The 21,970-nt window shown below is 47.1% G+C and overlaps 1 long non-coding RNA gene across 3 annotated transcripts; it reads right to left on the bottom strand.

Moving 5' to 3' along the window:
- Positions 1–1,233: 1,233 nt before the first annotated feature.
- On the bottom strand, positions 1,234–21,750 carry LOC140685919 (uncharacterized). Of its 3 annotated transcripts, XR_012059383.1 has the most exons (5): positions 17,796–17,876; positions 17,132–17,320; positions 16,349–16,392; positions 15,787–15,873; positions 1,234–1,320 (listed from the first exon to the last, which is right to left on the bottom strand). It is a non-coding gene; the product is annotated as an uncharacterized lncRNA (long non-coding RNA). The 3 variants fall into 3 exon arrangements; XR_012059382.1 differs by lacking the exons at positions 1,234–1,320; positions 17,796–17,876 and adding an exon at positions 21,670–21,750 and having other exon boundaries at positions 15,764–15,873; XR_012059381.1 differs by lacking the exon at positions 1,234–1,320 and having other exon boundaries at positions 15,764–15,873.
- Positions 21,751–21,970: the final 220 nt, after the last annotated feature.

Below are 21,970 nucleotides of genomic sequence, written 5' to 3'. Positions count from 1 at the left end.
ACCTCCTCTCCCTTCCTCTCCTCCCCGCCCACCTCTGCCTCATGCTGGCTTAACTGATATGGTTCTCATGTGCACTGTCCTGAAGCCTCCCTGACCGGGCCTGTGGCCACGATGCTGCCACCACACTCTTCTCAAAACACAGTCTGAGCTTGTCACCTGCACCATGAGCCCTGCCTGACTGCCCGTGGCCTCCAGGCTCTATGGTCTGGTATCTAAGCCCTGACCACTCAGCCTCCCCTCTCTCCGGCACACGCCGCCCTCCAGTCCCCACGGAATCATCCACTGTTTTTGCGCTCCCAGCGCCCAGGGCTTCCAGCACATAACACGTTGCATGATTGGGTGGAAGGAAAGTGTGTCCAGCTTGGCCGGGAGCCCTGGTCCCCTCTCCCCCAACCTTAAACGAACAGGATGTTTCAGATTCACTTAATCCCTGAACACTTACGAAGTTTCATTATTCTCTTTTCCTTACTTTGAAACATTTTTGATGTTTTCGGAAATATGACATGAAACAAAAAAAGTAACCAGACTGCACCCCCATCCCGGGCTGTCCGTGCCCCACTCCTCAGGGTGAAGCTCCTCTCATCCAGGTTTCTCCCCTATTCCTCCAAAACAAAAGCTCCCCCACCCCCACCCCACAGCCTCCCTTGATTTCCCTGCTCACTGTGACCGTCACTCTGCCCTCCCTCCCAAGCCGCCTTGGACCATTTGCTGCGCCCAGCCTCAATTCACACTCCCTTTCTCTCCGCCTTTGCTCTGGCCAGAGGCAGGTGGGCAGATGATGAGATCTGGCAGGAGCTGGAAAGATTTCATGGAGAGGGTGCACGGGTCGGTGAGGGAGGAGGGTGAGCCTTTAAGGTGAAAGAGTAGCCCTCATGCCCAAAACGAGGGATGTGGAATGAGTCGGGGAGAGGGCAGGGGCTTGGCCACCAGAGGCCAAGGAGGCCTTGGTTCTTGGGCAGTGGGAGCCACAACGTGATTTTAAGCAAGAATGACCCCCCTGTAATTTCCTGTTTTAGGAAGGTCATGCAGACAACTCTGCAGAGCATGAATTTGGAGAGGGAAGCGCGGAGACTGGAGAGAGAGGTGAGGGGCTGTGGCAACAGTCCAGGTGTGAGGTGGCAAAGGAGGATGCAAGGAACCTCTGGGAGGCATCCTCAGCTGGATGGTGTGGATAAAGGAGGGGGAGGGTCCAGGGTGCCTTCTCCGACCTTGTTGGCGTGACTGGGATGACGAGGAAGGACTCTGGGTGGAGAGACGATCGATGCACTGACTTCGTTAAAGTCCCCCAAATTGTCCTTTCACAGGAATCTTCTAAGGGCGCTGTATGAAAATACACACTCTCAGGACCTACCGCAGACCTAGGGAATCAGAATATTGCGGGAAGAGGGGCTGGAAATCTGTGTTTCAAAGTTCTCAGGATCAGAGGAGTTTTGGGGGGCAAAGCTCATGGGTCCCGGTACGCTATCTGATTTACACCAGGCTCTCTCCCTGCACCATGAGCCCCTCTAGCCGGCAGCTGCCTCTTCCTCATCTTTATTTCCCCAGAACCTGGTCCACAGCCTGCCCACCACCCATGCCCAGTGTTTGTTGAACGAATGAGCTGGTCTCCAAATCAAGATGGATTATCACTTCTCATAAACTGCAGTGAATTATCAGTCATGCCTTTGGGGTTGGTTGGTCAGTCCTACTGCGTGATTTGTCCAAATTTGAACCAAAATTTCTCATTGCATCCCAGCCTCTGCTTATTAGCTTTGAAGGTTTCACTCCAGCATGGCTGGCCCATGGTCTCGGTGCTTTCAAGTGTGAACCACTAGGGGCTTCTACCTCTGGGTTAAGTTGAACAACAGTGAAAAATAATTGTGCTCTCAGCCTCTCTCTCTCTCTCTTTTTTTTTAATAAGAGAGGAAATGTTACCAATGGCAAGGTCTTCAAAAGTCCACTTCGCAAACTCAAAATTGACTTGAAAGCACAGCCTTTCACTGGAGGCCAGGCTTGGTATGTTTCTTATTACACCGGTGACCCTCGCCCTGCAAACCCTTTGTAGATGGGTCTTTTTTCTAGACAACCCACTGATGAGCAAATGATCTAACAGATTTCACACCACATAAATTTAAGCCTAATAAATGCCTTCAAATTCAGAGCTCCTAATTCTGGGTTCAGAGAGGTAGTCCCTTTACAAAAGCAATTGTGTAGACAATTAATAAACCCCCACACAGCACAGGGAAAGAGTGAATTCTGTCCCCGTCCCCCGATCCCCTGTCCCAAAGCCAGTTCCTAATGATTAACTTTGGGAAATGCACATTTACCCCAGGGGGTACCTTGTTCGTGGTAAGGTCCTCTTAGCTGCAAACATATTCTGCCCTGTCCAGTACAGCAGCCACTAGCCACGTGTGGCTATTTCCACTTATATTAATTAAAATTAAAAATTCTGTTGTTTAATTGCACTGGCCACATGTTGTGCGTAGCTACTAAATGACAGCGCGGGACAGAAAGTCTGTTATCACAGAAGGTTCTATTGGACAGTGCGGTCTATTATTCAGGCAAAACCTCTCAGGGCTCAAACTGCTTCTGTTTTGTCTCAATTATCGGTAACTATACCTCCCCGAGACCGCTTTATTACATTAGTCTAGGTAAGCAAAATGAAGTGCAGTTTATACGGAGGGAAAATGTAGAATTAAAAAAAAATTTATTGTTAATGAGGAAAAAAAAGGAACTTTGTTTTAAATCTGCTGATGGGCTGATGTTTTTCAACTCTTTGCTATTTTGGGTGGCATATTTACAGCTTTGGGGATGAATAATCTTGATTATTTGGGGCTAGAAAACAAAATCTGCTTTCTCATTCCAGTAAGATAATTCCTCTGTCTGAATTAGCCAGGTGACTGCTTTGGCTGCTTGTCCTTAAGCTTCTAAAGGCAAGTGCACCTCAACTAGAGGCAGTAAGGGTCCTGGAGATGCCCCAGGTCTGCCACCACCTGGAGGGAGGCGGGGGGCCAAGCAGGGGTGGGAGGGCTTCGCTGAGGCCGCATGGCCAGCTTGGCACAGCCAGTCATCCTGACTCCTCCCCCAGCTCATTCTCCTTAGCAAACCATATTCAACCTCTCTCTTGACATTTACACCTTGGTTTAATTAGCTATAAAAAAAGGGGAAAGACTGGCCCTTGTGTGGCAGAAGGAGCTACTTCAAAGCCAAGCCAAACCAGGAGTTGGTGGGGCCACAGAGGTCCTGGGAGACATGGCCCTCAATCTGAATTGTAGGTCAACCCCAAAGCAGAGCTTCTCAGCTTCTACAGTGGGAGGTGGGCTTTGCCTCCTAAGATGAGGGATTCCCCAGACATGAGAAGGGGGTTCAGATGGGGGACAGCCCAAAAGAATGACAAATGCCCACTAACCTTCATCCACAGATGATGGTACCCACTACAATACTGCATCCCAGACGTCTCTTATACCTCCAGACCTCTGTATCTTACTCCCTGTTTGACATCTTTGGGGGGTATTTTCATAGCACCCCAAAATTGTCATGTCCAAAAACTAAACTGATGATCGTTCTTCTCAAATCTGATCATCCCCAATATTCTCCAGGTCACTGAAGAGACCAGCATCGTCTCAGTTAAACAAGCCAGAAGCCCGGGCACCATCCCTGACCCCTCCCCCTCCCTCTCTTTCCATAGCAACCCACCACCAAGGTCTGTAGATTTTAACTCAAAAGCTCTCCCAAGTCTGTTCGCTTCTCTCCATGTGCTTAATCCCAGCTACTGCCATGGCCAACCTGGACTGTTGCTATGGGCCCTGCCTGATGAACCAGTATTTACTTTTGCTCCCACCCCACCCCCATCCCAAGATGTTCTCCCCACTGAAGCCAGAGCATGCTCTTTGAAACGAAATCTGTATCATCTGTGTATTTTTAATTGTTTAATGATTTCCATTGACCTTAAGAGAAAGTCAAAGCTCCTTTATTAACTCAAAGCCCTTACACGAGTTGCCCCTTCCTCTCGCGAGTCTCCCGCCGCCACCCTTCTCCTCTTCCCCCTCATTTCAGATACATCCTTTGGCATCTGTCAGTCTCTCTCAACGCCATGCTTCTGTCTCCCTTAGAGACTTTGCAGTTTGCTCTTCCTGAATCTCTCCTCTCCACCCCCAGGCCTGGCCCATTTAACGCCACTCACACTTCCCGTCTCACCGCAAGCATTACCTCCTCGAGGGCATCATCCATGGCCTCCCTGTCAAGGTCAAACCCCAAGTACAGGTTCTCAGAGAACCGCGGAGCTCTCCTTCGGAGCCTATATTGCAGCAGCAACATCACATGTATTTGTGTGATGACTGGACAAACGTCTTTCTCCCCCACCAGACTGTAAGCTCCATGCTGACAGGGATCACAGGGGAATGACTCAGTGAGTGAACGAATGACTGAGCTGCACTGAGGAGTCGGTCATACGTGGGTCTGAATCTTGGTTTCACTACTTCCTCTTAGTTGTGTGAACTTAAGCAAGTCATTTAATCCCTCTGAGACTCACTTTCATAATATGTAGAAGAAGGAGGAACTTAGGACAAATGAAATGATGGCCATAATGTGCCTAAAATACCTACTGTATCTGGTACATAGTAGGTGCTCGAGAAGTGTGGTCACCATCCAAACGCCCTTCCCATCAGAAGACAGGGCCTCCTACTCAGTATCCTGTTTTGGTTTCAACTGGCCTGAGTCTGCTGTTGCAACCAAAAGTCCTATATGGAATGTAGCTGCAGTCCAGGATAACAAAATAAAAGCACCAAGCTCCAAGTTTATGCCTCTCTTGCTTCTTTCTAGTACATTTTTTGAGTACAAACATTAGCTCATTTAATTCTATGGGCATGTCCACCCTCTGAGGCGTGTACCATTATTATACCCACTCACCCAGGGATAACTGATACACAGCAAAGGTAAGTAACTTGTCTGAGGTCACACAGCTGCTAAGTGCCAGAGACAGGACTCACACCCAAGCTGCCTTGCTTTTAACCCTTGCTCTCTGCTGTTTTATCTGAAGTTTAGATAATTAACCTCAAAGCATTTACAAGGTAAATAAACAAAATGCTTGCAAAATGTTACATAAACCACTCTTTCTACAACCACTATCACCAGGAAGATCCAAATTATGTAAAAGGAAAAAAAGTATGTTTCCTTAACACATGCATAGAAAAAAGACATGAAAGGAATAAATACACCAAAACAATGAATATATAGAATTATATATAGTTCATTTTTTTCTTTTTTCACTGATTTCCCATGTTTTCTACACTATAAAATGTATTACTATTATAATCTAAAGAAACATAAACTTTCCTGAAAAGTAAGTGAATTTCCTAGTAGTCAAAAAAGAAAAAGAAAGAGGGAAAGATATGAAGAAAAACCACTGTAATCAGAATCCAAACAGGAAAGGAGGAAGGGAGTGCGACACGGCTCTTCTACTGAGAGCTTTGTTGGATGAGTCCGATCTTTGTGGACCTGTGCAACAGCTGAAATTCTCATTTTCAGGCAAAGCTCTCTTGGAATTTTCAGTAATAAATAACCTTGACCCACAATGAGCCCACTCAATAGTGAGTAATATTACACAGCAGTTGAGCATGAGTTTGGTTCCTGGGAAAAGCCCTAACAGGGAGGGAGAGGACATTAGAGCTCTAGCCTGAGCCTGGCTGCCCCCTCACCACGTGCCTTGGAAAATCTATAGCCTCTTCATCTGCCAAATGGGCTGAATCTGCTTCATTACATTTTTTTAAAAAATTGAAGTATAGTCAGTTACAATGTGTCAATTTCTGGTGTTCAGCATAATGTCCCAGTCATGCACACACACACACACACACACACACGCACACACATGTATTTGTTTTCACATTCTTTTTAATTAAAGGTTATTACAAGATACTGAATACAGTTCCCTGTGCTGTACAGCTTCGTTAACTTTTGATCTGCTGTGAGTTGCAAGAAAGATAGCAAACCCTCACTACTGTGAGGCTTCACATAGATGAACTCATTTATGCTTCAGGACAATCCTGCAAGTTAGAAAGGATTATCACCCCCATTGTACAGATGAGGAAAATGAGGCACTCTACCCAGGGCCATATGATTGATAAATGTAGAGCCAGGACTCAAATCCAGGCAATCTGGCTGTCTATTGGGTTACATGTGGTCATAATCATGATGCCAAGGGACATTGCTCAGCTTTGGGATACAACATTAGAAAGAGCTTGGGATATTTCAAAACACTGAAGAAAGAAAGGAAGGAAGGAAGGAAGGAAGGAAGGAAGGAAGGAAGGAAGGAAGGAAAGAAAGAAAGAAGGAAAGAAAGAAAGAAAGAAAGAAAGAAAGAAAGAAAGAAAGAAAGAAAGAAAGAAAGAAGAAAGGAAGGAAGGAAGGAAGGAAGGAAGGAAGGAAGGAAAGAAAGAAAGAAAGAAAGAAAGAAAGAAAGAAAGAAAGAAAGAAAGGAAGGAAGGAAGGAAGGAAGGAAGGAAGGAAGGAAGGAAGAGGAAGAAAGGAAGAAAGAAAGAAAAGGAAAGAAAGAAAGAAGCAAGCAAGCAAGCAAGCTGTTAGTTTAGGGGCATTTTAAAGGAAATGGCTTCTTGGTTTGGGGCAATGTTTGAGAATGCTTAGTGATTAGGAAATAGGTATTAACCTAGGAAAGGCTGCACATAAATAAAACATTTCCACCTCTCACCGGGGAAAAAAAGTTTCCACCAAGAACACAGGAGATTCCCCAAACAGGAAGAGAGACTCCTTCCTTAATAAAGTGGTGATTTTGTGTTTATATGTCCTGCTCCAGTAATCTGCCTTTCAGACAGCAGACAGATCATTTAATTAGGTTTATGAAAACTGCTTGGGCAAAGCAACCTTGAAACTCCCTTCTTCCCTCCATACGTCTATCTGTCCGTCAGTGCATCAGCTGAGCAGAAATTTGGTGTAAGTCCTATGCTGGACCCACACTCCAAAGTTGAGTTAGTTGCCTTTGATGGAAACTGGATATTGTCTCTAAGACTCCTTGGTGGAAGAGACCTAAAAAGGTCACCTGGTTCACCTCCTTCCCCACTTACTCTCTTCCACCTAAACTGTTGCCAACAGATGAGGTGAACTTCTATTTGCAGGGACCTCCAGGGAAGAGGAGTATCTGGCCTCTCCCGGGGAAGCCCTCATCAGTCCTTAATCAGAATGTTTAGGGCCCGTGGGAGAGCTGCAGCAGAGGCCAGCTTATCAAGGTGGGATTTATTTACTTACTGTCCAAATCGTTTCACATCAGATTGGTTTGTTGCTCTCTCGGCTCACCGGCTGGAGAGCGGAGGTGACAGATCACTCCATTGCTTACTTAACCAACCATAAACAGGACTTAAAAGAAGGGAGTCGGCTGCACACAGCGCATCTTTGGAGATTCTGACATGCATCAAGTTGATGGCAAACTTCTGCTCATTATCTCAAAACACCTTTTCTCCTTTTGCCCTTTTTCGTTCCCAAAGGAAGGCATTTTCCTTAGAAAACTCATGAGTTTTCCTCCAAAGAGAGCAGTAGAATGATGTGGATCGAAGCCAGAAAGTGGTGTGCAGTCCAAATGGCCTGGGGCTGTGGAAGGTTTTCTTTCCCACATATGTGCACCTAAGGGCAGGAGGCAGCTCACCAAATCTTGGGGCACTTTAAGTTTATCAGTTTGCCAACACCCCTTAAACTTTAACGGAGTCTCTTACTATCCACAATTTGGACTGTGAGAGGATTAAGTTGTAATGAAGTCATGGTATCTACATAATGGATTGATCCCTATACATATGCAGGAGTTGCACATTCCAAATTTCATGGAATCATTTCAGTTTAAGGTATTTTGCTTTTCTTCTAATTGCCCCTCCCCCAACACACTCTCTCCTCTCCCAATAAGGGAGTAAATGGAATGCTGGCTGTTCCCTGGCTGCAGCCCAGTGGGGACTTCGGGGTGCCCTCTCCTGCGGGCTCCCTGGGAGTCAAAGCAGACAGATACTGACCAGGCTCTCAACTTCCCTGCTGTGTGACATTATTTGGGATGTCATTTAACACGTTGTCAAGATCTTCTTAGGGCCCTGGGGACTCATGCCATTTCTTCTCCAGTCTCACATCACTGGGGTGATGGAAAGATACAAATTATTCCATGGTCTGAAGATTCAGGTTTTAAATCCCTGAAGCATGTATTTGGTGTGATTATAAATCCTTTGGCTTCTCAGTCTGTAAAATGAGGACAAAACAGGAATTAGGTGCCTGGGGCAGAGTATTATCAGCTCTTGGCCTTCTCTCTCCCTTGAGGATGTCAAGTCAGTGTCTTCTCAGACCTGGAAATTTTGAATGAAAAATATCTCCTTGTTCCTCCACTTCCTAGCAGGTACAAAGAACAATACAAACAGTCTGGTGTCTTCTCAGTCAATTAAATGTAGAATTAGCACATGACCCACCAATCCCCCTCCTAGGTCTCTGCCAAAAGAATTGAAAACAATTCTTATTGTTCTGTTTCAACAAAAACTTGCACTAGTTCACAGCAGCATTAATCACAAGAGCCAAAAGGTAGAAACAACCCAAATGTCCATCAGCTAATAAATGGATAACCCAAATGTGGTCCATCCATACAATGGAACATTATTCAGCCATAAAACAGAATGAAGTACATGTTGTTCCATGGATGAACCTTGACAATTTTATGTTACATGAAAATGAAGGACACACAAAAAAAATCACATATTGTATGATTCCACTGAAATGTCCCAGAGTAGCCAAATCCATAGAGATGGAAAGTAGATTGATTGTCAGGGTTTGGGAGAGAGAGAGGAAAATGGGTAGTGGCTTCTTAATGGGCATGAGGCTCCTTTTTGGGGTGATGAGAATGTTCTGGACCTAGATAGTACAACATTATGAATATACTAAATGCCACTGAATTGTACACTCTAAAATGGTTCAAATGGTAAATTATATGTTATATGAATTTTACCATATTATTTTTTAAAGGGATGTTTTAAGAAAGAAAATTGATATTAAAAATATATTTAAAAAGAATATTACAGACCAACATCTTTGATGAACATAGATGCAAAAATCCTCAACAAAATACTAGCAAACCAAATTCAGTAATGCATTAAAAGGATCATACACCATGATCAAATGAGATTTATCTCAGGAATCTAAGGATTTTTCAATATCTGAAAGTCAATCAATGTGATACATTACATTAACAAATTGAAGAATAAAAACCATACTATCATCTCAATAGATGCAGAAAAAAATTGTTAAAATTCAACATCCATTTATGATAAAAACTCTTCAGAAGCTGGGCACAGAGAAAACATATCTCAACATAATAAAGGCCATATAGGACAAATCCACAGCTAACATCACACTCAGTGAGGAAAAGCTGAAAGGATTTCTTCTAAGATCAGGAACAAGACAAGGATGCCCACTCTCACCATTTTTATTCAGCATAGTTTTGTTAAGTGCTAGCCATAGCAATCAGAGAAGAAAAAGAAATAAAAGGAAACTAAATTGGAAAAGAAGAAGTAAAATTGTCACTGTTTGCAGAAGATATGATATAATACACAGAAAATCCTAAAGATGCTTTCAGAAAACTACTATAGCTCATCAACGAATCTGGCAAAGTTGCAGGATACATAATCAATATGTAGAAATCTGTTGCATTTCTATATATTAACAATGAAATATCAGAAAAAGAAATGAAAGAAACAATTCCATTTACCATCACATCATAAAGAATGAAATACCTAGGAATAAACTTACTTAAGGGGGCAAAAGACCTGTACTCTGAAAATTATGACACTGATTAAAGAAATTGAAGATGACACAAACAGATGGAAAGATATACCATGTTCCTGGATTAGAAGAATCAACGTTGTTAAAATGGCCATACTACCCAAGGCAATCTTCAGATTCAGTGCAGTCCTTATCAAACTACCAATGACATTTTTCACAGAACTGGAACAAAAATTTTTTAAATTTGTATGGAAACACAAAAGAATAGCCAAAACAATCTTGAGAAAGAAGACTGGAGCTGGAGGACTCAGGCTCCCTGACTTCAGACTATACTGCAAAGCTTCAGTGATCAAAACAGTATGGTACTGGTACAAACACATAGATCAATGGAACAGGTTAGAAAGCCCAGAAATAAACCCGGGCACGTATGGTCAATCAGTCTATGAGAAAGGAGGCAAGAATATACAGTGGAGAAAAGACAGTCTCTTCAATAAGTGGTGCTGGTAAAAGTGGACAGCTACACGGAAAGCAATGTAATTAGAACATTCCCTAACACCATATACAAAAATAAACTCAAAATAAATTAAAGACCTAAATGTAAGACCAGATAACCTAAAATTCCTAGAGGAAAACATAAGTAGAAACACTCTTAGACATAAATCGCAGCAATGTTTTTTTGGACGCATCTCCTAGAGTAACGAAATAAGAGCAAAAATAAACAAATGGGACCTAGTTAAACTTAAAAGATTTTGCACAGCAAAGGAAACTGTAAACAAAATGCAAAGGCAACCTACAGAATGGTAGAAAATATCTGCAAACGATGTGACCTACAAGGGATTAATTTCCAATATATACAAACAGCTCATACAGCTTAATATCAAAAAAAAAACCCAAACAATCCAATCAATAAATGGGCAGAAGACCTAAATAGACATTTCTCCAAAGAAGATATATGGATAGCCAATAAACACAAGAAAAGATGTTCAACATCGTTAGTTATTAGAGAAACGCAAATCAAAACTACAAAGAGGCATCACCTTCCACCAGTCAGAATGGCCATCGTTAAAAAGTTTACAAATGAAAGCTGGAGAGGGTGTGGAGAAAAGGTAACCTTCTTACACTGTTGATGGGAATGAAAACTGGTGCAGCCACTGTGGAAAACAGTACGAAGTTTCCTTAAAACTCCTAGGCATATATCCAGAGAAAACTCTAATATGAAAAGACACATGCACCCCAATGTTCATAGCAGCACTGTTCACAATAGCCAATACATGGAAGCAAACTAAATGTCCACCGACTGATGACTGGATAAAGATGTGATATATATACAATGAAATTTACTCAGCCATGAAAAAGAATGAAATAATGCCACTTGCAGTGACATGGATGGATCTACAGATGATCATATTAAGTGACGTAAGTCAGATAAAGACAAATATCATATGATATCACTTATATGTGGAGTCTAAAAAAAATGATACAAATAAACTTATTTACAGACCAGAAATAGACTCACCGACATAGAAAACAAACTGTGGTTATCAAAGGGGAAAGGGGGGAGGGATAAATTAGGAGTTTGGGATTAATACATACACACCACTACATATAAGATAGAAAAACAACAAGGACCTACTGTATAGCACGGGGAACTGTATTCAGTACCTTGTAATAACCTATAATGGAAAAGTTATATATGTACATAACTGAATCATTTTGCAGTACACCTGAAATGAACACAACATTGTAAATCAACTATACTTCAATTCAAAACAAAAAAAAAGGCTACAGCAGTGAGCCTCTATCACACACTGCTGTCATGTTGGCGAATGCTGTTTTTAAAATCTGGCCTGAGCCTTCTCCTCAGACGACACATCGCCGTGGAAAGATGTCTTTCCGCACAGCTCCCCCTTGTACCCGCTCCAGGCAGCATCCCCGCTCCCCAGGCCCCCGGCACACACAGCCTGTGTGTATCCGCCTGCCCAGCCGTAGGGTCTCCACGCCGCTAGACAAAGACCCTTTCTTTCCCCGTGGTCAGGAGGAGCCGAGGGGGCACAGTGGATGCATAAACATGGGCAGGAAGGCAGGCCGCCTGAAAGCTTCCAAAAGCCCCTTTCTGACAAGTGAAAAATGTTGGGGACTTGAAGTCACAGGCCAGGCTTTTAACAACCCTCAGCGTATTTATTTAACCCAGTAAATACGTTTATTAGCAGGGCCGCCTCCTTTGTAGAGCAGGTAATGGATTCCCCATATGTTTCTGCTTTGCAGACCCGGGCAGGGCGGCCAACACCTAGCCAGCCTCCTCCAGCCTCCGAGGTGGAGGCTGGGAGTGCTGCCACTTTACCGTGTGTGTAATTACACGACTCCCCGAGAGAAGGAAATCCCGGGGCTGCGGCCTTAACTAGCCCCATATTGCACGACCGAAGGGCATGTCTCGGAGGGGGGGGACAAGAGAGGTAATAAAGCTTTCACATTATTAACTTTTTCCTTCTGAAAAGAAGCCTGAAAAATGCCATTGCACCACATTAAAGGGCTTACGTGAGAGCTGCCACTGCCTAATGAGGGGCTTGGACCCTGGGCCACATGCGAAGGCTCCGAGGGGCCCTTGGAGTGGAACCTTGATGTCGAGCCAGCCCGGGGGGCACCGGTGCAAGGCAGGGCGGGGGTTGGGCTGAGGTTTGCACCTGACTTGGGGGCCGCGGGCCCAGACGGGCAGGATGTCACCCAGGGTGGGCAGAGCTGAGCCTTCACCTCTCTGCGTGGCCCTGGGGTCATGGCTGAACAAGCATCGGTTTCTTCCCTCCGGGAGCTGAGGACGCCGTGCGGGAGATGACATGGATGCAGGCCGGTGTGATCAGAGTGATCCGTGTCAGAACAGGTGTGGAAAGCACCGAGCAGTGAGACGGAAGGTGTGATGGACTATGTCAGGGCTGAGGCCCCCCAGAGAGTATGATGTGGGGGCCGGGACCCCCAGGGTGAACGGTGGTGTCACCAAAGACGCCACCTGCAGCCTTTTTCCCAGATTCCAGCCATCCCACCCCACGGGCCAATGAAAGGATTTTTTTACTGTTTTAATTTGTTTTGATGGTTTGGCAGGGGGGCAAATTTCCTCCCTGGGCATTCCAGTTAAGTCCAGCTGTCACAAGAGTCTGTTACGGGGCAACAGAAGGACCAGGCGCTAGGAGTGACGACAAGCCGGTTTGGCGCTGAGAGCTTGTCTTGCAAGTCTTGTGACCCTGTTGGGCCCCTCTGCTCTTACGCTCTCAGGGCCCGAATGGTTGACTCTGAGCTCCCTCAGCCACACTGTGCGGCTCTGTGCAGAGGAGGGATGGGGAGCAGAAGTCAGCAACCAGGGTGAGAACCTCTTCTTCCCAGCCTCTCCCACCCTCTCCCACCGATCTGAGGACAGCCATCCTTGCGTGAGAAGAAAAGCAGGGCACAGCCCTGGGTTTGGAGGATGGAGAAAAATCATGTCTAGACCCTAGAATTTGTCTTCTGGTGCAGAACCTTCCTCTGGTCCTCTGATCTGTTGGGCCATTTTGCAGGCAGCCTGCCAGGTCAGGTCCAGGGAGAATTCACCAGCCCTGCTCTCAGGAAATCTGTCTTCTCTCTGAGAGCTCCTGGGAGCAGGGGGCAGCTTTTCTATTTACTTGCCCACTGTAATTCTGAGTTCATGTTCGTGTCAAAAACAGACCCTGATCCAGAACAGCTGCGTTCAGTTGTGCGGGTTGGGCACTGACCAATTCATGGGGGTCGGGAGTGCAGGAATTCATGTAGATTATACATCTATGTGACGAAGTGGCCTTGGAGTCGTGCAGCATGAAGGCCCTGCTGACCAATGGAAATGCCAGCACGTGAGAGCTGGCAGTGCCTACTGCACACTCGCTTGCAGACGGGGAGACTGCAGTCCAGGGAGGCTTGGTTCAATTGATATTCACTTTGCCCCTACAATTGATAAAGCTTTTCTATGCCTTATCTCATAGACTCTCTTTGTGGGAGCAGGCAGGCATTAAGAATTCCATGCATGGGTAAAGTGAGGACCACACAGGAGAAGGGGCATGCCCAATGGTGCACAGCCAGGCAGGTTGTGGCAGGACCAGGGCCTGGGTCTCCAGATACCTTGTCAAGTGCTCTGGTCACGAGACCATGCTGCTCATGAGGCTGACTGGCTCATCGTGTCTCCTTGACAGGTGAAGCATCTTCAGGTAGCTGCTCTGATAGACTTCAAGAGGTAAATTTGGGTTCAAATTCCAACTCTGCTAGCTGATTGCTCATGAGCAAGTTACGTCATTCATTCATTCATTCATTCATTCATTCATTCATTCATTCCAGAGTACCCATAAGGAGCCTGCTGTGTGCCAAGCATGAATCTGGGCACTGGGAACACCGTAGTAAACAACACACACACACACACATCCCCACACTACGTGCTCCGTCGCTGGGCGGGCCATCTGCCCATTCTCCTTGTGCTTTGTGGATGCAGCCAGGCTGTGACCTTTCCCCAGGGAGCAGAGGAGGAGGTCAAATTCTCTCTCTGGGCAGCCTCAGCCCTTGGGATCAGGCAAGGGAGGCGTGGGAAAACGTACCCATTCATCCCTGTGCTTACACTTCCTGGCCTGGGGTAGCTGAGCATTGTCATGCTCGAGCTGGTGATAATATATTCCGCCGCCAAGTGCTCGTAACATCCGTGCTTGTCTTGGTGAATGATTTTCCCTGAGACACGGAGCATTTCCTGTACCAGGCACCGCGCGTTGTTTATTTATAAGGTCACTGAAGGAAGGGAGATGCCAGTTTCCTCAGATGTGAACTGGGGGTGGGGAGGGCCTTGGAAGAGTGCTTCATCCATAGATTGTAATCATTCCATTAAAATGTCTGCGAGTGACCTCAAACAGTGCTCGGTGCATAGTAGGCAATAAGAAAAAAATGCTACCAATTTTCATGTGTGTTATTATTGGAGGCATCAAATTCTATACATGAAAGGAACGTGTCTTTGCTTGCAAAAGATTCCAATGCCTGCCAAACCCTACTCCACCACTTTTTTCAGAGGGGGTCTTTTCAGGTAAGATCTGGAATAGAGAGGCTTGATGGTCTTAATATAAACTTTCTACCTCCCCTGCCAGGCAAACTCCAGTCCTCATTAGTCTAAAACAGTCCCTGCCTCCTCCAGGAAGCTTTCCTGGGGGCGGGGGAAGCAGTTTTCTGCGAAAAAGGAGAAATTGGAAAAGTCCCACTGAGGCTTCTGTGCTGGAATTCTCTGAGATGTTTGCATGTTTGCCCATCAAAGGCTGCATGTTGAGACAGTTGAGGGCTGGAAGATGAAAAGAATTTGTGGGTAGCAGGGAATTGGTAAATGTACGGAATGGCTTCCTAGAAACATGCTTAAGAAGAAAAAAGTGAACGGCGAGTGAGTGCAAAGGATGATTTTTCCCTCCAGAAAGTCTGCTCATGCTTTGATGGGATCTAAATCACTTGAGAAGCAGGAGAAGGTGATGCTTCTGGAAACATCAAAGGGGCTTTTGTTTTCACTCTCAGGAGCACTCAGGGAGTGATACAACTTCATGTGACGTCATAACATCAACTAATGCATATTGATTGTCTTCCTCATTTTATAGATGAGGTGACTGAGACTCATAATATGTCGATGTGAGGATTATGGAGTGAAATTACCTGGATTCAAATCCCAGCACGGCCACCATTATCTACAGATGACTTGGGGAAGGTTACCTATTCTCTGTGCCTCAGTTTTCCCATCTGTAAAGTGGGAATAATAAATAGCACAGGGTTGTTGCAGAAGCTTAGAAGAGTGCCTGGCACAAAATCAGCACTAGGTAAATGGTACTGGTGATGGTGATGGTGATGATAGTGGTGGTGATGCTCAAGGCCTCATGGCTGGAAAAAGTGGAGTCTGGCTTTGAAGTTGAATCTATCGGGGTTATGTTGTTTCTACTCCCCTCTCGCTGCCCCCACTGCCTTACACTTGAGCAAAGGGTACTGAAGAATCTTAGGCAAAATATCTCAAATTAAACTGAAACCAAAGTATTAAGAAACAATTTGCTTTACCACTTGCATTTCCGGGGTGCACAAACAGCTGACCAGGACAAAGGTTGGTGGGAGTGACGTCACCCTCGATCAGGCCCTGAAGCTCTGCTTATATCATTTAAAAAATTAAAAAAAGAAAACACAAAAGCCCCACAGTAAGTTCTCAGCTCATAGAACCCTCTATTAAGCTAACATTTTTTTTGGGGTGGGGGCAGTTTTCTGAACTTACTTTCCCGACTCTCTGCTGTGCTCATGCTGTTCCCTGTGCCTGAAGTGCCTCTCTATCTCTGAGTCCTGCCCATCCTTCAAGATCCGCTCAAGACCCACCTCCTCCAGGAAGCCTTCCCTGACCACCTGTGTGCTCATTTGGCCAGGGGCACATACTCTGTGTGAAGTGTGGCTCCTTTGCATGCATGCATAAGTCCTTTCCTGGAAACTGTCATAAGCCACCCAAGACTGGAGCCCTGCCCCGAATCACCCTGTATTTTTTTTTGTACTGTATTTTATTTTAACTATGGCTGATTCTTACTTAATTTTTATAAGTTCACATCTCCATGTGCTCATTGAGGACCTTGAAGCTTACCTTTTGTTCTTGCCACTGCAGGTGACAGCATCTTGTCACAGCACCTAGACCAAAGAGACAAGTATGAGTCATTTTGTCTTCCTTTGACCAAATGAACACAACCTCAAGACCTACCATGCGCAGGCTCCAGGGGAACAGAGATGAGGGAGCCAGCTGCACAGGAGGGGGCCTGGGGGGAGAGCCCCCATCACACAATTAATTTCAACACGCTTCGTGGTGGAACAGAGGTAGGTGTTCGGGAACAGCAAACTCTTGCCGGGATATGTGAAAGTGTGAATCTGTTGTCAGAAAAGTGGGAAGGATGCTTCAGGTAAAGGAACAGCTGGTGCAAGTGTTTTTTGCCTCACAGGAGCCTAATAGGATTCGGGGATGATAAGAAAGGAGCTGGGGTTGAAGAAAGACCCAGCGGGGAAGAGTCAACTGAGGAAGGCCTCCGAGCCCTTGGTCAAATAACTCTGGGTGCTGGACCAGTGTTCAGGATTTGAGGTAGGGTGTGTAATAAACTGTGTGTTCTAGAACACAGGTTACAGGCTGCTTCCATTGTTAATCTGACTTGATAAGTCAGGAAGCCCCTGTTGACAACAAGGATCTGAATGTGAGTGAATATCGGGCTGATTAAATACCCCCCAGGCAGTGACAAAAGCATCCGATACAAGCGCAGCTTAGTTTGAAACGGCTATTCGTGTCCTGTCTGGGAGCGAGCCCACATCTCCGTGCTCCTCCCTCCGCTGGGGAAGCTGTCTGTCCTGGCAGTTGCTGCAGGTCCAGGATTCTGGTACTTGCCAACTCTGCTCTCATCCCTCTGGTCCACCTCAGGCGGCTCACAGCTTTCAGCAGAGGATTACTTAGAAAAATAAGTTAATGACTGTCCTTGGATCAGGCCAGCTTTGCTGGAAGAAGCAGGCAGGCCCAGACTTCATTACTCTCAAGTCCGAGGGGGATGGGTTGAGAACACACATTGCAAATTCCATTCTAGGGAGAAAGAAAAGAATTGTTCACCCAGTCAGAACAGCATCATTTTAGATGTAACGTGTGGGGCCAGGGCAGCGTTTAAAAACGTTAAAGTGGCTGTGAGCATCTTCTGAGCGTGGCAGGGTATCTGGGTGGCAGACCTGCCTGTGTGAATGAGGAGGAGGCTGTTGGCTGTGTCGTTCTTGGGGTCAGCTGATCCAGGGCCCTATAGGAAACGACTAGGGGCTCTTGTGTGAATGGGCCCGGAGGAGGCAGGGCCCGGTGGTGGGAAGGGTATGGACAGAGGGAGGGCACAGGAGAGGCCTGCTGGCTCTTCTTGATCAACATCAGAGACCACCAACAGGGCCCAGCTTGGGGTCACCTTCAAAATCCTCAGAAGAGCATCAGACCAGCTGGCCTGGGGTGAGGAGGACTTTGAAGGTGTCTATACTCCCTCATTCATTCACTCAACAAACACTTGATGAACTGAACTTACCACCGGGTTAGCAGGAGAATCAAATGCCACTAAACTCTTTGCCAAATGCTAACTCTGAAACCTGCACAGTCTGTTAATAACAGGGCCTCATTTGCTATGAAAAAAATACAGAAAGAAATTCAAGTAGGGGGAGCTATGGTGCTGGCTTCCTAACCCTATCCCTGTCCTAGAAAAGCCCCAGGGCCTTGAGGGACCAGGAGCGATGACCAAGGACAGGCGGGTGTGAAGGGTGGAGGACAGGATGGGAAGACAAACACGCCCTGCTTGCCCTGAGCAGGCCCTTAATGGGTGTTGTTTCTGATCGTTAACCCAGATAACTGCTGCTCTAGGTGGGCAGTGCGACAAGATATCGGATCTTGTCTCCCCATTTGTGGAGACCACATTGCAAATGTCAGGGTTATGTTTTTACTCTTAAAAGGTCAATTATTTTTAACTAGAGGAAAATTGAGGCTCAGAGAGGTTAACTAAGTCATAGAGAGTAAGTGGCAGCGTTGAGCCTCGAACCCTCTGGTCTGACTCTGGCCCATGTTTCTCGCCATGGTTCCAGGAGGTAAGGGTGGGGGCGCAGGGAGACAGAGCTGGGGGCATCCCAGGGCAGCCGGAAGTCTGGCCTGGAAGGACCGCAGAGGGCTTTGCAGGGACGCAGTAGGAATGGGGATTTCCAGGCCCCGCTGGAAAGGAAGAGCTTAACCAAAGTGTGGGCTCCGGCAGCCCCCCGAGTCCCTTGAGGTCCCCTGTCCTTCCTCCCTGGCCTGGCTACAGATCCTGGCTCTGAAACAAGAAGTTCCTGAGGGATGACAGTCAGGAATTGTCTACTGAGGGGTGTATAGGGAGAGAGAAAAACACAGGTAGGACTGCAGATGGTGAAAACAGATGACTTAATGCTGTCCCTAGTCTCTGGGCTGGCTGAGCTGGCTGCCTGGCGGGAGACCTCCTTCTGGAGAAGAGCTGTTGAGATGTCACCGCTCCTGCTGGAGCTCTGGTTCCGCGGGTCTCCCACATCCCCGCCCCGTCCCCATCAGATCCAGGCTCCCTGGAGTCGGAGCCGTGTTCACCGGGGCTGCCTCTCACAGATCCACAGCTGCGTTCTCACCCTCCGCCGCAGCTCTGCTACCAGCTGCGCCACCGGTGACGTGCAGGCTACCAGCGGGGCCTGGCTGGTTAACCACCTCTGCACCTTGCTGCCTACTTGGCTGCAGATCCGTGCTTTGAGATCTAGCACGCAGGTCTGAGCACGCACTGATAAACTCGGCATCGCTCTCTGGCCTGCGCGCTGGAACATGGCCTTAGCTCACTTTTCTGCCGTGAGGAGCCACGTGGCCCAGCTCTTCTCTGACCCCAGCTTGTAGTCCAGTGCATCATATGTACTTAATCCAGTTGATAAATATTTTCACCTCATCTTATTTTTTCGAAAGATTTTGAGAAGTGAACAATGAGGATTGGGGAAGGCATCACGGGAACCCTGTATCAGAGAAAGTAGTTCCCCTGATCAAGAAGGGCCTTTTCTGCAACATGAAGGAAGCTTGAAAGCGCTTCTTTAGGCAATAGGGAGCCATTAAAGGCTTCAGAGTCAGGAACAAAGTGCAGAGAGCTATGTAATAAGCGTATCAATGGTTTATTTCATTAATGGTTGTAACAAAGTGCTAAGAAACAGATCATGAAACTCCTCCCTCTGAACTTACATTAATAAAGATATTCTTGTGGCCTCTTTCTTGCAGGGAGGACATTAGGTGGCCTTCTTGGAACAACATGTCCAAATGTATACTGCAGTGACTGTCCCAGGAGTCTGCAGTGTGTCTGATCTTGTTTAAGGCATTGGGAGAAATTGTCCGAACCACCACTAGCGTTGGTCACCAACGTTGGTCCCCCAGGAGGCAAAATAAGCAAAACAGACAATGGTCTGATTCTGACCCACCATGCACTGGAGGTGACCCTGGGAAATCCCAGTGTCTCCCTGAGCCTCAGCGTCTGCATTTATAAAATGGGGATAATGATGTCTGCCCCACGGAGAGTCAATGAGATACTGTGTATGAGGCACCTGGAATATAGTGGGAGCCAGTAAGTGCTCCTCAGCATCAATCCCCATACCAAAGTGACAGCTGGAGGCAGGGAGAAAACCCACACACGCAACATCAAAAAAACAAAATTCCCTTAGGGAAAAAAAAGAGAGAAGAGACAGGAGCATTGGAGAGGAAGAAAGGAATTAGTGCTGTCAACAGCAGGTCAGTTTGTCTTAAAACCTTTCAAATTGTGGAAAGAACTGAGAAATGTATTTCCTGGGGCAGGAGGCAGGCGGCTGGGCCGGGGCGGGGTGGGGGGGGACTTTGTGCCGGCTGTCTGAGCAGGCAGTGGAGGGAACGTTCCAGAGCGGCGGGCAGCCTGGGGTTTGGGAAGCCTCGACAAAGAGGTGAGTCACTGGCCTCCTCGGGCTGCAGCCCCACTGCGAGCAGGCAGGTGAGCCCAGGAGACAGAGAAGGCAGGAGAGACACGAGGCAGTGGGGATGAACCTCGAACACGCTATGCTAAGTGAGAGAAACTGGGCACCAAAGAACGTGTATCGTGGAATTCCACTGATAGGAAATGTCCAGAACAGTTAAATGCACAGACACAGAAAGTGGATTTGTGGGCGCCTAGGCAGGACGTGGGGGTAGGGGAGAAATGGGGAGTGACTGCGAATGGGTATGGATGGCGTTTCTTTTTGGGGGGATGAAAACGTTCAAAAACTGATTGCTGGGATGATTGCACAACTCTGTGAATATTCTAAAAACGGCTGAACCCTACGCTTGAAGTGGGTGGATTGTATGGTACGTGCATCACATCTCAATAAACCTGTTAGGAAAAAAAAACGAACAACAACAAAAGGGGAATAGATTCAAGGGAACCACACACAGCACTTTATGCATCTGCCTTAGAGACACAGCAGGTTCGAGGAAAAAAGCTCCAGGAAATTCTCTAGCCCAGCCCGCGCACCTTCCAGAGCAGGTGGCTGAGCGCCAGGCGCAACGGGTGACTCGCTGGTGGCCCCGCGGGCACGTGCGGCAGGGGTAAGGGCAGTACCGCAGGCTAGCTAGCCCTGACTTCCATAGTCCCCACCGTAGTCAGTCCACCCCAGCCTGTCCACTGTCAGCCACATTGGGGCCACAGGATTGCTACCTGTGAGAAATGACTGTCAGACTCAGGTGGACTCCGTTGGTTTAAACCGTTGTGTCTCCCAGGAGAGTTTTGGCTGTAGTGCCTGAAAGCACCATGAACCCCACCCTAGGCTTCTTCTCGTAAACACCAGAGGGAGTGGGTGTTAGGGCCGAGGAGACAGAACGAAGGCCCATTGGTGTGATTTGGGGCTGGACGTCCTAATGGGCCTTCAGGGCTACCTCGGCTGAATCTACTTTTAAAGATGTGGCGCGTGAAGCCCAGAGAAGCGAGGCGGTTCCCCAGGGTCACACAGGAAGGCGGCAGTGGTGGAGCTGAGATTAGAACCAGGCCTTTGGACTCTCTGTCCAGTGCTCTTTAAATGGCACCCCATGGCCCCCTTCATCCTCTACAGGAGCAGGCAGGGAAGGCAGGGGCTGCGGGCTGTGTCAGGAGGTGGAGGGGCTTCACAGAGCCCAGCCTGGGAAACCGGGGGAGGGAGGGCATGCTTATGGGAGGTGTGGCCCATGGGAGACCAGAGGAAGAGCTCTGGGGGGAAACAGATGGAGGCAGAGAAGGGTCCAGGAGGCTGTGACCCTCTAAGCTCTCAGGTTCCCAAGGGATAGTCCAGCCTTTGGGACCAAGGGAGGGAGGATGCTGATAAAAACTTGAGAAGGACATCACCTCAGACCCTCTCAGGAGGTGCCTGCTAGTGCTTCCGGATGGTTCTGCTCAACTTTCTTACCTCAGAGAAGGGAGGGGAGGCGCTGTCCCGCGACCAGGGATGGCTTGGGGTTAAGTGGGCTCTGACCCAGGTCCTGGTCTTCATTCTGTCTCTGACTCACTGTGACATCACAGGCAGTTTCTCTCTTCACTGGGCCACAGTCTCGTCAGGTATAAAATGGGAAGGAGATTCTGACTTGTTTTTCTGAGCAGTAAAGGTTAGCTGAGACCATGTCTGTGAAATCTGTGGAATGTTCTATTGTGACTTTATGACAAGGATTTTGCTGCATGTGGGTTGCTCTCCTGGCTGCAGAAACACATTT

Source organism: Vicugna pacos, chromosome 15 (assembly GCF_048564905.1).
Source record: "Vicugna pacos chromosome 15, VicPac4, whole genome shotgun sequence".
Taxonomy (NCBI): Eukaryota; Metazoa; Chordata; class Mammalia; order Artiodactyla; family Camelidae; genus Vicugna; species Vicugna pacos.
The sequence above is the reverse complement of the archived record's forward strand: the minus strand, read 5'-3'. Positions and strand labels throughout refer to the sequence as shown.